Source organism: Danio rerio, chromosome 14, assembly GCF_049306965.1.
Source record: "Danio rerio strain Tuebingen ecotype United States chromosome 14, GRCz12tu, whole genome shotgun sequence".
NCBI classification, from domain to species: Eukaryota; Metazoa; Chordata; class Actinopteri; order Cypriniformes; family Danionidae; genus Danio; species Danio rerio.
Genome location: NC_133189.1, coordinates 5,033,581 through 5,047,500, shown reverse-complemented (window position 1 = coordinate 5,047,500; position 13,920 = coordinate 5,033,581). Strand labels below are relative to the sequence as shown.

At 41.4% G+C, this 13,920-nt stretch overlaps 2 protein-coding genes and 1 long non-coding RNA gene across 3 annotated transcripts in view; 2 read left to right on the top strand and 1 right to left on the bottom strand.

Moving 5' to 3' along the window:
* guf1 (GTP binding elongation factor GUF1) overlaps positions 1 to 13,920 on the top strand; it is a 365,280-nt gene that overhangs the window by 106,707 nt on the left and 244,653 nt on the right. The gene's annotated exons all lie outside the window — the stretch shown is intronic.
* The window catches only part of gabra2b (gamma-aminobutyric acid type A receptor subunit alpha2b), a 164,385-nt gene that overhangs the window by 44,536 nt on the left and 105,929 nt on the right, over positions 1 to 13,920 (top strand). The gene's annotated exons all lie outside the window — the stretch shown is intronic.
* On the bottom strand, positions 5,472 to 12,412 carry LOC141377472 (uncharacterized). The gene is made up of 3 exons (XR_012389630.1): positions 10,426 to 12,412; positions 8,579 to 9,472; positions 5,472 to 7,979 (listed from the first exon to the last, which is right to left on the bottom strand). It is a non-coding gene; the product is annotated as an uncharacterized lncRNA (long non-coding RNA).

Here is a 13,920-nt window from a genome sequence, read left to right as displayed (position 1 = left end):
TATTATAGGAAATACTGTGAAAAATTCACTGCTCTGTTAAACATCATTTGGAGAATATTTGAAGAACAAAAAATTCACAGGAGGGCGAATAATTATGACTTCATGTCGACACATCAAACTGTGACAGCTCGGTCTGAATCCATTGAAGAAAGCAATGCTAAGTAAGCAGTGGTCCATGGTGACCCGTATGAGTTTCATACATCCGACGGTAGCGAGGCAAGAAATGAAAGGCTTTGCCACCTGACTGCATCTGTGACACTTTGAATTAGCGGCTGTGACTCTGAAGACTCTGACACATCTCTGTGGATTCTGAGCTTCGCAGTACAGTTTTTGTTTTGTTTTGGGGAGATCAAATGTGACTCATGAAAGCTGCACTGAATGTGAAGCATGTTAGCCTTGATAATGTGTTTTGATTGCACACTAACTGACAAAAGTCTTGTCTAAAAGTCGCCTATCCAAGTTTTAGGAACAACAAACAATAACTTGTCTTCTAGTTGATCATTTGGTATATGAAGTGGCTTATATGAAAGGCAAAGACCTCTAGATTATGCTTATTTTACCTAAATAAAACAGGATCATGCCTTTAATTATTTAATTAAAAAGGGTTCAGGCTGGTGGTGGTGGTGTAATGGTGTGGGGGATATTTTCTTGGCATACTTTGGGCCTGTTAATACCAATTGAGCATTGTGTCAATGCCACAGCGTATCTGAATATTGTTGCTGACCATGTCCATCCCATTATGACCACGTACTCATTTTCTGATGGCTTCCAGCAGGATAACACGCCATGTCATAAAGCATGAATCATCTCAGACTGGTTTCTTGAACATGATAATGAGTTGGCTGTACTCAAATGGCCTCCACAGTCACCAGAACTCAATCCAATAGAGCACCTTTAGGATGTGGTGGAACGGGAGATTCACATCATAGATGTGCAGCCAACAAATCTGCAGCAACTGCGTGATGCTATCATGTTAATCTGGAGAAATATCTCTGAGGAATATTTCCAGTACCTTGTTGAATCGATGCCATGAAGGATTAAGGCAGTTCTGAAGGCAAAAAGGGGTCCAACCCGGTACTAGTCAGGTGTACCTAATAAAATGGCCGGTAGGTGTATAAACATAACATTTGTATAATGACATGGGTTTGACATTTTAATGTAAGTAGTCTATTAATGTAGTTTACAAGGACATGCTGTGTGTCCTTGCAATTTAAAACGCTTCAACTCATACTTAACTCGTTATTTTACTTTTATAATTTGCTGTGTTTCCTGTAAGGAGTGGGTTTAAGTATAAAATACACTTTGCTTACGGAGAGTATGTGTGTGTGTGTGTTTGTGTGTGTGTGTGTGTGTGTGTGTGTGTGTGTGTGTGTGTGTGTGTGTGTCCATGTGTCCACTCATCAGAGTCTCAGTGTGAGCGTCTCAGCCCTGATCTCCTGTGTCTTTGAGATTAGACCCAGATGCTGCACCTTCTGCTCCTCCAACCCAACAAAACAAATCTACTGTGCCTTCTGCTCATCCATCTCTTTTCTTCTTCTTCTTCCTTGTCTTTTTCTTCTTCTTCACTTTTGTGTTCGTCTTATTCTTTTTGATTGTTTTTGTCTTAATCATCTTCATCCTCTGTCTTTTTTCCTCTTCGTCTTCAATTTTTTCTTCATCATCTTTTTTTCTTCTTTTCATCCCTAATCTTAATCTTCTTCCTCTTCTTTTGTGTTCTTTTTCTTCTCATCTTCATCTTCATCTTCTACACTTTCTTTGTCTTTTTCTTCATCATTTTCTTCTTTGTCTTCTTTTCTTCATCATCTTCATCTTCTTTGCTTTCTTCTTTGTCTTCTTTTCTTCATCATCTTCATCTTTGCTTTCTTCTTTGTCTTCTTTTCTTCATCATCTTCATCTTCTTTGCTTTCTTCTTTGTCTTCTTTTCTTCATCATCTTCATCTTCTTTGCTTTCTTCTTTGTCTTCTTTTCTTCATCATCTTCATCTTCTTTGCTTTCTTCTTTGTTGTCTTTTTCATTTTGGTCATCTTCATATTCTTCATTTTCGTTTTTGTCTTTTTCTTTGTCGTCTTTTTCTTCATCATCAAGTTCTTTGTCTTCTATATCTTCTTCATCTTTTTCTTCATCATCATCATCTTCTTTGTTCTCTTCATCTTCTTTATCATCTTTGTCTTTTCTTCATCTTCGTCTTCTTTTTTGTGTCGATTTTCTTTGTCTTTTTCTTCCTCATCATCCTTATCTTATTTGTTTTCTTCATCTTCTTCTTTGCCGTCTTTTTCTTCTTCTTTTTCATCGACTTCCTTTTTCTTCTTCTTTTGCCTACTTCATCTTCATCTTTTCTCTTTCAACGTTCTTTTTCTTCTCTTCATCTTCTTCGTTGTCATCTTCTTCATCATCTTCATCTATTTCTTCTTCATCTTCTTTGTCTTCATCTTTTGTTTTTCTTTTTCTTCATTATCCTTTTGTTCTTCACTTTTTTTCTTTTTTGTTGTCTTTTTCTTCTTTGTCATCTTCTTCTTTGTCTTCATCCCTTTCTTCATCATTTTCTTTATCTTTATCTTCATCTTCTTCTTTTCAGTCTCATTTTTTCTTTGTCTTTTTCTTCTTCATCATCCTCTTCTTATTTGTCTTCTTCGTCTTCATCTTCTTCATCTTCGTTGTCATCTTTTCCTTCTTCATCTTCTTCTTTTGCCTTCTTCATTTTAATCTTCATCATCTTAATCTTTTCTCTCTCAGCGTTCTTTTTTTCTCTTCATTTTCTTCTTCATTTTCTTCTTCGTTGTCATCTTCTTCGTCATCTTCATCTATTTCTTCTTCATCTTCATCTTTTCTCTTCATTTTTTTCTTCATCATCTTCATCTACTTCCTCTTCTTCTTCATCATCTTCATCTTCTTCATCTCCTTCTTCGATATCGAGTCAATACCATCACCAACTGCTCTTCTGCTAAAATCGTTTTGTTTGGCAGTGTATATGGAAGCGCATCAAGCGTGGCGTTATCCATTGTGACGTCTTTGCCTCTCACGTTAGCATGCTGACCCCGTCTCGCAGGAGCGAGAGCAGTTCATAGAGGCACGTCGAAGTCTTTGATATATATATTTTTTTCATTTTCAAAGACAAATTGTTCCATTTCTTTGCCTCTCCACGTTCCCCAGAGCTTATCATCCTCCTCTGCTCCACCATCCCTTTCGCTTTTTTCTCTTTCGAGTGCCCTGACAGTTGACGGCCATTTTTTTTTCTCTCCGTCTCTCTCCCTTTGAAATAGATTCCCTCTCAGTGTACTATAGCAGATAGTCCTTTCTCATTCAGCACGTAAATCTTTGCACTATCAATTATTTAAAAGCAGCCATTCTGCCTCACTGAATCAGAGCTGTTCTCCTTATTATGCTTTCATTGTGAATTCAACATGCAAATACACCTTTCAGCGTCAGTGTCAGCTCTGTTTCTATACCTGGTGATCTTCTTAGTGCCTGCTCACACTATGCCATCCGTACCGTGCCCAGGCCCGTTTCCCGGATCGTTTGAGAAGTGTGAGTGCGCTGAATCGGGCTCAAGCACGGTTCACTTGGCCGGCCCTGGCCCGGTTGGAAGAGGTGTGCCTGAGCCCGGTTCACTTGGGCTTTGGCGCGGTACGCTTGTGTGTGAGTGCAAAACGCGCCAAAGCCCGAAACTGAAAGCGAGACGTGACTTTTAAGGGACTGTTTCATATGGATTTATTAATAATTCTTACTGTTCAGTGAACGCAAACTGCCGAAGTTTATTAAAGACGCAAACCCCTCACTGCACGACAGCTGCGCTCCTTCAGCAGACCTCCTCCTTCCTGCAGCACGAGAGCTTTATGATTGTTTATGAGCGCCAAAAGTGGCGGATCTGTTCGGCGAAATATCTGACTGCGTGTCCTCGCATCCCTAAGGACTGTTTGGCAAAATATTTGACGGCATATCAAACAACTAAAACGATATAACTAGAGAAATCTCCACTGTGCTGCTGAGTGAGAGAGCGCTTCTCACTGAACAGCGCAGCAGCGATGACGTAAGCGTGCCGAAGCCCGTTTGTGGTGTGAGCGCGGGCCGTCGGGGGAGACGGGAGGGGGGACAAGCGTGCTTTGGCCCGGTTCAAGGCAACTGTACCTAGTGTGAGTACGGCCTAAGGCACCAGCAATGTCCCACAAAAGCCAATTTCAAAATCTGAGCAAAAGTTCTGAGGGGAAAAAAAGATCATCCAAAATGACAATCAGGAGTGATTCTGAATACACTATGTGAGGTTTATTTATGAACTAATTTCGAGAGGATCACATGCTTATGATTGCTTGCGGCTGGTCCCGCATTATTCAATTTATGATTCACCAATCAGACGATTCCTAAGGCACTATAAATACCCTTAGTTCCATATAACAGCCATCTTCATTTTAAAGAATCCCCCCTTCAACCCCTACCCCTCCTCCTTTCCTAGATGGGTGGCACGGTGGCCCAGTGGTTAGCACTGTTGCCTCACAGCAAGAACGTCCCTGGTTCTAGTCCTTAGCAAGCCAGCCGACATTTCTGTGCAGAGTTTACTCGTTCTCCCCGTGCTCACCTGGGTTTCCCCCGGGTTTCCTCCCATCATCCAAAAACATGTAACTAAAGTTAATTGACTAATCCAAATCGGCACCACAGACATGCTCCTAGTTAGTAGTTATCTCTTAAGAGCAATCACTATCTGTTCATTAGCTACTACAGCAGAAGAGTTCTCGAGATCTACCTGAACTCAATCTCCCCTCTCACCTTGCAAACAGGAGGGAGCCCCGGGCTCGAGGACCTTATGAGCTCAGGGCTCTCTCCCAGGACAGCATACCAAACAAGCTTTATAATCAATCATTAGCTAAGTGTGAACTCTTGAATAGTCAAAAATATGGTGTTAGTAAGCCACAGTCCAAGAAATGCTGGGTTATTCATTCACTTTCTTTTTAGCTTAGTCCCTTTATTAATCTAGGGTTGCCACAGCGGAATGAACCACCAACTTATCCAGCATATGTTTTACGCAGTGGATGCCCTTCCAGCTGGAGTTTGCATGTAGGTAGTGCATTAGGTAGTGCTGTCGCCTCACAGCTAGAAGGTCGCTGGGTCGCTGGTTCGAACCTCGGCTCAGTTGGCGTTTCTGTGTGGAGTTTGCATGTTCTCCCTGCCTTCGCGTGGGTTTCCTCCGGGTGCTCCGGTTTTCCCCACAGTCCAAAGACATGTGGTACAGGTGAATTGGGTTGGCTAAATTGTCCGTAGATTATGAGTGTGTGTGTGGATGTTTCCCAGAGATGGGTTGCGGCTGGAAGGGCGTCCGCTGCGTAAAAACTTGCTGGATAAGTTGGTGGTTCATTCCGCTGTGGCGACCCCGGATTAATAAAGGGACTAAGCCGACAAGAAAATGAATGAATGATATAAATTGTACCCAGCTTAAATGTAAAATTAAAGTTACGAGAGGTAGATGGAGAGACACAGGGGGAGAGAGAGAGAGAGAGACAAAGAGATCAGGCCCAGAAGTTAGCCTTATTGCAGTAGAGTCAGAGAAGATAGACTCCAGAGGAGGAGAGGAGCAGAGCAGGAAAAGACAGGCCAGGAAAGACGAAGGCAAGAAAAGAGACAGAGCCAGAGTTTACCATCTATTTTGTATCTTTCTTGACCATGTGACTAAAGCCCAAATGCTGAGACATTCAAACTGACCAATCAACATATGACCACATCATAAAACCCCCAAAGTCCACACAACAGGCCCTGATCTTATCAGTATCTGTCTTTGTAGTCAGGCCCCGTTTACACTAGTGCGTTTTAGTTTTAAAACGGCGTTGAACACTCGCGTTTTACCCAGCGTTTCTAAACAGCTCTCCGTCCACACCAAAACGCTGAAAACGCACATCACGTGACCACACACACACTCTCGGGCAAGCGCTCCAGCATTTCTACCCAGATGAGAGCTCTGCTTGTCGGACTGCTCATCAAGCATCTCCCGCTGGATCTAATCTCACTATATTTGCTAAACGTGATATTTCATTCATGTTGCTGTCTTTATCTAACGACATAGGCCAATTCCCTGACTTTGGTCATTGGAATCTATTAAGTTACTTGTTCACGGGTAACATGTTTTGGTTAAGCGCAAAGATAAGTTAATGATTAATCCAGGTACATTGACTGATCGCTTGCCTTTTTTTCCTACAATATATAGTATAAACTTATTGTATGTTATACTTTTATAATTATCGATTATTAAAACTGATATTCAGCAAAAGAGAGGGTGCGTTTCGTATTTTCACTGACATTGAAAGGAGGCAGTTGTTATAGGCTCCGTTTTGTTATAAATATCCACACAGTGAAGATGACGCTCATATATGCAGCACAACGCCTCAACATTTCTGCTGTCTGTTAAGTTAATATTAAAAAGAAAATAGGCAGTTCCTTAAATCATGTTTACATTTTATTGTTGAGAAAGTGAAACAACGTAGCCAAGGTGATGTGAATGAAGTTATAAAGTATACTGTTCCCTTTGAAGATTTACCCGTGTCCTCGTTATGTTTTCCATATCAAACTGAGAAGGGGGAGACTGCAGCCTTGATCAAACTTGCGAAGTCTTAACTTACAAGAATGCGAGACTGAACTGTGTGTGGGCTACTTAATATTGAGGAAAAGCCCCAATCAGATAGGCGAACGTTTGCAGCCCCGCCTCCGTTTTCAGATGTCTCCGTCTTTCCCCATCCACACTGAGACGGAGCAGCAGCGTTTTAGAATGAAAACGGCCTCTCCAGCATTTTCAAAAAGCTCCGTTTTCGGCGCTCGAGAACTCCGGCGTAGTGTGGACGGATGGCGTAACCGTAGCAAAACTTATGCGTTTTCAAACTAAAACGCACTAGTGTAAACGGGGCCTCAGTATGGACCTTCTTGAGTCAAAAAGACATGTTCTGTCATATAAACAAATGCATATGATAATTTAGCCTCTTACACTGAGTAGAGTAGCGGCTGCATGCATATAGATGATCACCATAGTCAATTATAGACAAAAATGTACTAACAGCACTAGCAGCAAACGTCAGTTTTTTGAGTTTAGCATGATTCAAAACGTATAACAGTTTGACTCCTTAGCTTGTACATAGCTGTCTATAATAATTGCTTATTGTTTTTAGCGATTTAGTCAGAGGTCACACTGCTAGCGCAGGAGCTGTTAGTAGAATCCTGTGGATTTAGTTTTCTGCATGAAAGGCCTGTCTCTCTGTCTCGATGCCCTGTGGCTATGCTAACCCTCATCATTAGCGATGACCCGGTTGGGAAGCGTGCGACATTCAGGTAAACAGCTGAAAGAAGAGGCTCATGGGTAATGAGCTGAAGAGGTCGTGTAGGTGTGGTTGCCTAGCGTTAGCATGTATGCAGTTAGGTTGACATCGGTTAGAGATGGTTTATTAGAATATGTAAAGCAGTAGCAGGGTAAATTGTCGGTGACACAAATAGCATTCACTGAAGGATTTGGTGTCAAGTAGACCGCCTATTCTCAGAGGACGCTTATAAGGGATAATTTTTGGAGGGATTTTATAAACTGTTAGGAAACATATTTTCCTTTGGGACATTGGTGTTTCTGTGTTTTGGTTTTGTAAGGCATTATCTTGTGCAGAGTGTGAGATTTTGTTGAGAGTTTTTAAACTGTAGAAAAGAGAAATGTGAGATTGAGGTTGTAGTTTGGCTCTCTTGGTTCTTTTAATTAAGAGTTAATAGGAAAATTATACATTAAGTCCTGGTTTGCATTCATGTTCATTGTGAATGTAACTAACTGAGAATTAGTTTGTGTTACTTATTCAATAATTTCATACTCTTCGTTAAAACCCTTTAATTTAAAATGACAAGGTACAGAGTTGTATGGGGTTGAAACTTTTATTATGAAAACCATACAGAGTAGCCAGGAAGACAAAATGACAGCACCTCATGGCAAGTGAAGTAGAGTTAAGGGCCGTTTCTTAATTCCAAGTAGAGGTCTGCACCCGACCAGATTTCTACGGCGCGGGTATAAATTTCCGAATAAATCACGGGAGCGGTCGGTAACGGGTTTAATTTGGGACGGGAGCGGGCTGTCTAGCAATATCGCTCCCGACTCCCGAGTGAGCACGCGTATGTATGTGTGTAAATGAAATAGCGCGATGCTGTGTTTAGCTTGTTTGTTGCAGTGTGTGTGTGTGTGTGTGTGTGTGTGTATGTGTGTGTGTGTGTGTTTGTGTGCTTGCGCGCGAGCCTGTGTTTGTGTTTGGTGCTTATGAGTGTGTGTTAGAGGGCGCGCGCGCGAATGAGAGAGAAAGCTTTGTCTGTGTGTGTGTGCTTGGTGCTGTGCGTGTGTGTGTTTATATAGACAGCTTGTTATAGGCTGTCTGGTCTGTATAACTGGGTGATTTTCAGTTTTGTTCTCCCCCCGCTCTTTAGCGGGATCGGGCGCGGCGGATAGAAAACGGGGCGGGTCGGGCAGCGGGACATCAAGTGCTTAATATAAGCGGGAGCGGTCAGGTTCCGGCTAAAACCTGGCGGGGGCGGGCAGGAGCGGGATTCAAAATTTAGTCCCGTGCAGATCTCTAATTCCAAGTACGCAGAAAACGGACTTGCATTCTTCTGGAGACCGGTCTCGCCAGGTGTCCTCGGAAGAACGAACTCAGGAGAACGCAAGGGCAGAGAACGCATCCTTTGAGAAATGAGATAATGCATTCTTCCTGATGGTCACATGACCTTCACTTGTTTTTAAATGGTAAATTATTTAAACATTACAGCATTCATACAACAATTTATTGTTTTTCCCCTTTTCAAAATATATACTTTGCACAAAAACATTATAAATATACTCTGCACAACATAAATATAACAGATTTTAATAAGAATTTCAGCAAACAAACACCCTTAATGTGTTTATTCCTTTATTAAGATGTCCGTGGTAATGTTTACTTTTACCGTTTCATTCAGGGAAACTCCTGAGGTAAATAATTCATATCTCTGAACTTTAATAATACATCTAAATAAAATGCTGCGCTTCCCACCTCCAGTCGCAATGACTTCTGGGACTTCCAGAGTGAGTTCAGTACTTAAGTCTGCATCGTTGTGTCCTCGATATCAAGAACACATCTGGGAAGTTTCACGCGTCCTCCGTACTTGCGTTCTTGAGTATTGGAACTGAACTTTGGCTGCTAATGATGACGTTATACGAGAACATGAGGACGCAAGACTGCTGAAGAAAGCATATTGAGAAACAGCCTGTTTCCCTGCTTCAATTATTTTAATTTAATAACTACATTAGACAATACTTGTACTTTTACTACTCTGTATTTAAGTAGTAAACTTTGAAATAAACTACTTGTAATACTTAAGTACAAAAAATGTTGAATACTTTAGCACTTTCACTTAAGTATGGTGCTTAAAGAGCACTTCAACTTCTACTCAAGTCACTTTTTTGAGAGCACTTGTACTTTTACTTAAGTCTGGATCTCTACTACTTTAAAGGGCCATGACACCCCCCACTTTCGGTTAAAGTCTACTTCAGAATTTTTTCAAAAGATGCATGATCAATGAACGTAAGCCAACGAAGCTAGCTCACAAAATGAGACAAACCGTGAGGAGACGCATGAGTTTATAGTTCACAAAGTTAAAATGCAAAGAAATTAACAGTGATTTAATGCCCTGCTACAATTGTTATTCGTAATTTCATATACACATAACCACAATTTATATCATTATAAAGATAAGTGTGTTCATGTAAACCCTAAATGAGGATTCTCCCTCAATCCCCGTATCCAGCAGACTCAGTGCAGCAGGTCTCCTGACCCGTCTATTTTAACTGTTGGCCCTGCTGGTAATCTGGAGGATTAGGCAAACACGGCAGCACGGCGATGTGTCTGAATGTGAACGAACTCCTGATAAAAGACAGCGTCCGCCATTCTCTAATTCTCGTGCTGCTCTCCCGACAAAAATGCTAGCAGCATTCACACAGCTTTGCTGATTGGCCCTGACAAGATCGCGGGGGAAAACATGCAAACAACCCCGTGGATCATGGAAACAAACACATATGAGCCTCATGAACGGCTAAATACTGTGTGCCCGTGGGTCCGTGACGTGTCTCACAGCTTGGGCTTGACTCTGGCAGGTCTGGCAGGTCTCATGAATTAAGCAGCCGGCTCTTCTCATAGGATAAGAAACTCCGCTATTAATAATAATGAGAAACCGACGCGTCATCATTGCACTTGCAGTACTGCGCTACGTCGCCGATTTTGATCCCGCCCCAAAAATCATTTTAAACCCGGAAGCTAAAATTAGCAGACAAAAGCTCAAAATTATCCAGTTTTCCCCACAATTAAAGCTGACAGGTGCTAACATTGTCTTAACTGATGCTCAACACACACAAATCTGTTAATATATATATAAAAAAAAGTTCTCCAAGGTGTCCTGAACCTTTAAACATCTCTGGTTGTTTGTGAATTGTGTTGTTATATAGCAGAAAACATGTGTGACAGTGCATGTACAAAAACTCAAGTTGTTAAAGTTTACTTTACTCTGTTTTAAGGTTTATGAAGATTTATGAAGATATTGTATATGTTTAAGTTTTTATGTTCTTTGTACTCTGTTTTACTTTTGTGTGTATTCAGTTCTCACGGCTTTTCGGGTTGGTTGGTCATATTCATGGCGAACCAGTCAATAAATTGCCAGTCATCAGAAAACCTTTTGTGCTTGTAAAATTACTGGGTGGGTGCTACAGTGAAAAATGTCTGTTGATTTAGCAAGCTGTATTTTTTCATCAATTTACAGTTATAAATTGAATTATTGGACTTTTATCTCTGCTCTGTGGACTTTGATGTTGAAAGTTAACGCAGTGTGCTCCAGACCAAAAAAGAAAAAGATCATTTAGTGTTACCAGCAACAAGTCCAAAATCCAGGGTCTGTCATGGTATTGGGTTGAGTCAGTGCCCTTGCCAAAGGTAACTTGCACTTCTGTGATGGCACCATTAATGCTGAAACGTACATAGTGATTTTGGAGCACAATGCGCTGCTTTTTTTCCCAGGGACGCCCATGCATATTTCAACAAGACAATGCAAAACCACATTCTGCACAGTTTGCATTTACACAGTTTGAACTTTGCATTACAAAAACCTGGCGATGGAGATAGAGGATACAGGTGCTTGACTGGCCTGCCTGCAGTCCTGACCTGTCTCCAATAGGGAATGTGTTGGACATTTTGAAGTGCAAAGAACTTATACTGTTGCCCACTTAAAGACTTGTTTGCAGGAAGAATGGGACAGATGACCCTTGAAAAACTTCACTACTTGGTGTCTTCAGTCCCTAAAGGTCTTTTAAGTGTTGTACAAAGGAATAGCAACATTTAAAAAGTGATGGATGATTTTGGATGGATGATGGAACAATAAAAGTCACGAGGAACGCATTAAATAATGTTTGTTGTATTGTCTGCAGTAAAATACAAGTCAAAGTAAATTTAGAAATCAGTAAGTTTCCCATACTTTCCCAACCTTTTCTGATTTGGGGTTGTGTGTTTATTTCTTACAATCCCTAGATCCTCGCAGTAGTCTTAGGGTAAAGCGGTTTTGTTTGTATTCCTCTTTCGGCTTGGGACCCATGACCTCTGCTGTTCTATCATGGCTCGCTCTCTTTATAATCATTAGTTTCTGTCAGCAGGTGTGTGACAGATATGACTTGTGGGGTAGCACTGGGAATCTTAAGCCAACATCATCTTCGTGCGGGATGTCCAGCTGTGATGGATGAGGGGTAACACGGCTGCTTCTGTATCCTGATAAACCCAGCCTCCGGTGCTGCTTTATCAGGCCTAAACAAAGCCAAGTTGTGCACACACACACACATACACACACAGAGAAGGTCACCATGTCTATTAATGCTGTGTGCCTGTGAGCCATGGAGCAGACGGTATGGAATAGGAGGCCAGGGAGATTGGAGGGCAACAGGGAAAGTGGAGAGAGAGAGAAATGGAGAGAGAGTTATAAGTGGTTATAGAGGCAGTTGTATTTATTCGGCCCCTGTTCTGCCCTGCGGCCCCCGGGGTCTCTGTATACAGCCGAGGTGAGACGAGGACAGATGAGATTCAGCTGAATTGATATCTGCTGTCATACAGTGCTTACTAATGCACACACACCCTTAAGGCTGGAAGTGACTGAAAGAAATACTGGGTCAGTTTTTATAGGGTATTAAAGACTTTTGCAGGCTTGTATTTCTTACTTATTCTGTTTAAAAATAAAACCAAAACAATCAATAATTTAATCTCTTAAAGTGAAAGTTCACCCAGAAATTTTAATTTCCCGTCAGACTTTTGTCTGAATCTGTAGTCTTGGTGATTTATTTATATAATAACAGCAATCGTGATGGGTTTTTTAGATTAAAGAGCCACTATTATGCTTTATAAAATATTAAATTAAAAAATAAAATAAAAATAAAATATTAAAAAATATTTTGGTTTTGGGGGTCTCCAACAACAGGCTGATATGCATGCAAGGTCAGAAAACACTATAAAATGCATTTCATTTTCTTGTCGGATTAGTCCCTTTATTATTTATCCGAGGTCGCCACAGCGGAATGAACCGCCAACTTATCCAGCAAGTTTTTACGCAGCGGATGGCCTTCCAGCCGCAACCCATCTCTGGTAAACATCCACACACACACATTCACACACACACTCATACACTACAGACAATTTAGCCTACCCAGTTCACCTGTACCGCATGTCTTTGGACTGTGGGGGAAACCGGGGCACCCGGACTGTGGAGGAAACCCACGTGAAGGCAGGGAGAACATGCAAACTCCACACAGAAACGCCAAATGAGCCGAGGTTCGCACCAGCGACCCAGCGACTTTCTTGCTGTGAGGCGACTGCACTACCTACTGCGCCACTGCCTTGCCTGCATAATATCCATTTGTTTTTACCTAATTATCCCAGCGATAGAGTGATAGAGCTTGTAAAGAGAAATGGGCAAAAATTCCCAAAGACAGGTGTGCCAAGCCTGTGACATCATATTCAAAAAGACTTGAGGCTGTAATCGCTGCCAAAGGTGCATCAACAAACTATTGAGCAAAGGCTGTGAATACTGATGTACATGTGATGTGTCAGGTTTTTTTATTTTTAATAAATTTGCAACAATTTCAAAAGCTTCTTTTTTCACGTTGTCATTATGGGATAGTGTGTGCAGCATTTTTGAGGAAATAAATGAATTTAATTCAGTTTGGAATAAGGTTTTAACAAACAAATGTGGAAAAAGTGAAGCGCTATCAATACTTTCCGGATGCACTGTACAAGGACGAAATGTACTGGCAACACACCCTTAATGAGTCTGGCTCCAGTCACTGCAGCGTCTGCCGCCTTCTGAGCACTCATAAAACTTCAGGCTGGTGTCGCAGTGCACACAACTCTTGCTCCAGAACACTTTTGTCATTTAAAATGGTTTCTGTTTCACTTCTATTCTTACAATGCTGTCATTTCAAAACCTTTTGACTTTCAGGTCAAAAATTACACTTGAACACATTGGGCCCTATCATACACCCGGCGTAGTGTGGCGCAAGGCGTGGTGCAGTAGTCTTTTGGTAGTTTCAGCTTGGCGCAAGAGTCGTTTTGAGGCGTTGCGCTACGCTGTTTAAATAGGAAATGCATTAGCGCTCATTTGTGCACCCATAGGCGTTCTAGTCTAAAAAGGAAGATGTTCTGAGGCGCAAGGCTGGCGCGTTGCTATTTTGAGAAACTATAATAGATTTTTCATTAGACCAAAACTAACCCGGTCTAAACTCCGGCGCAGAGTTGCGCTTCGCTTACGCACTGCTTAATACGCACATGAGAGCAATAGGCAAACATCTTTACATATGAAAAAATTTAAATATTAAGGATATATGTAGGATATAATAAGAATAGATATAGGATATAAATATAAAGGATT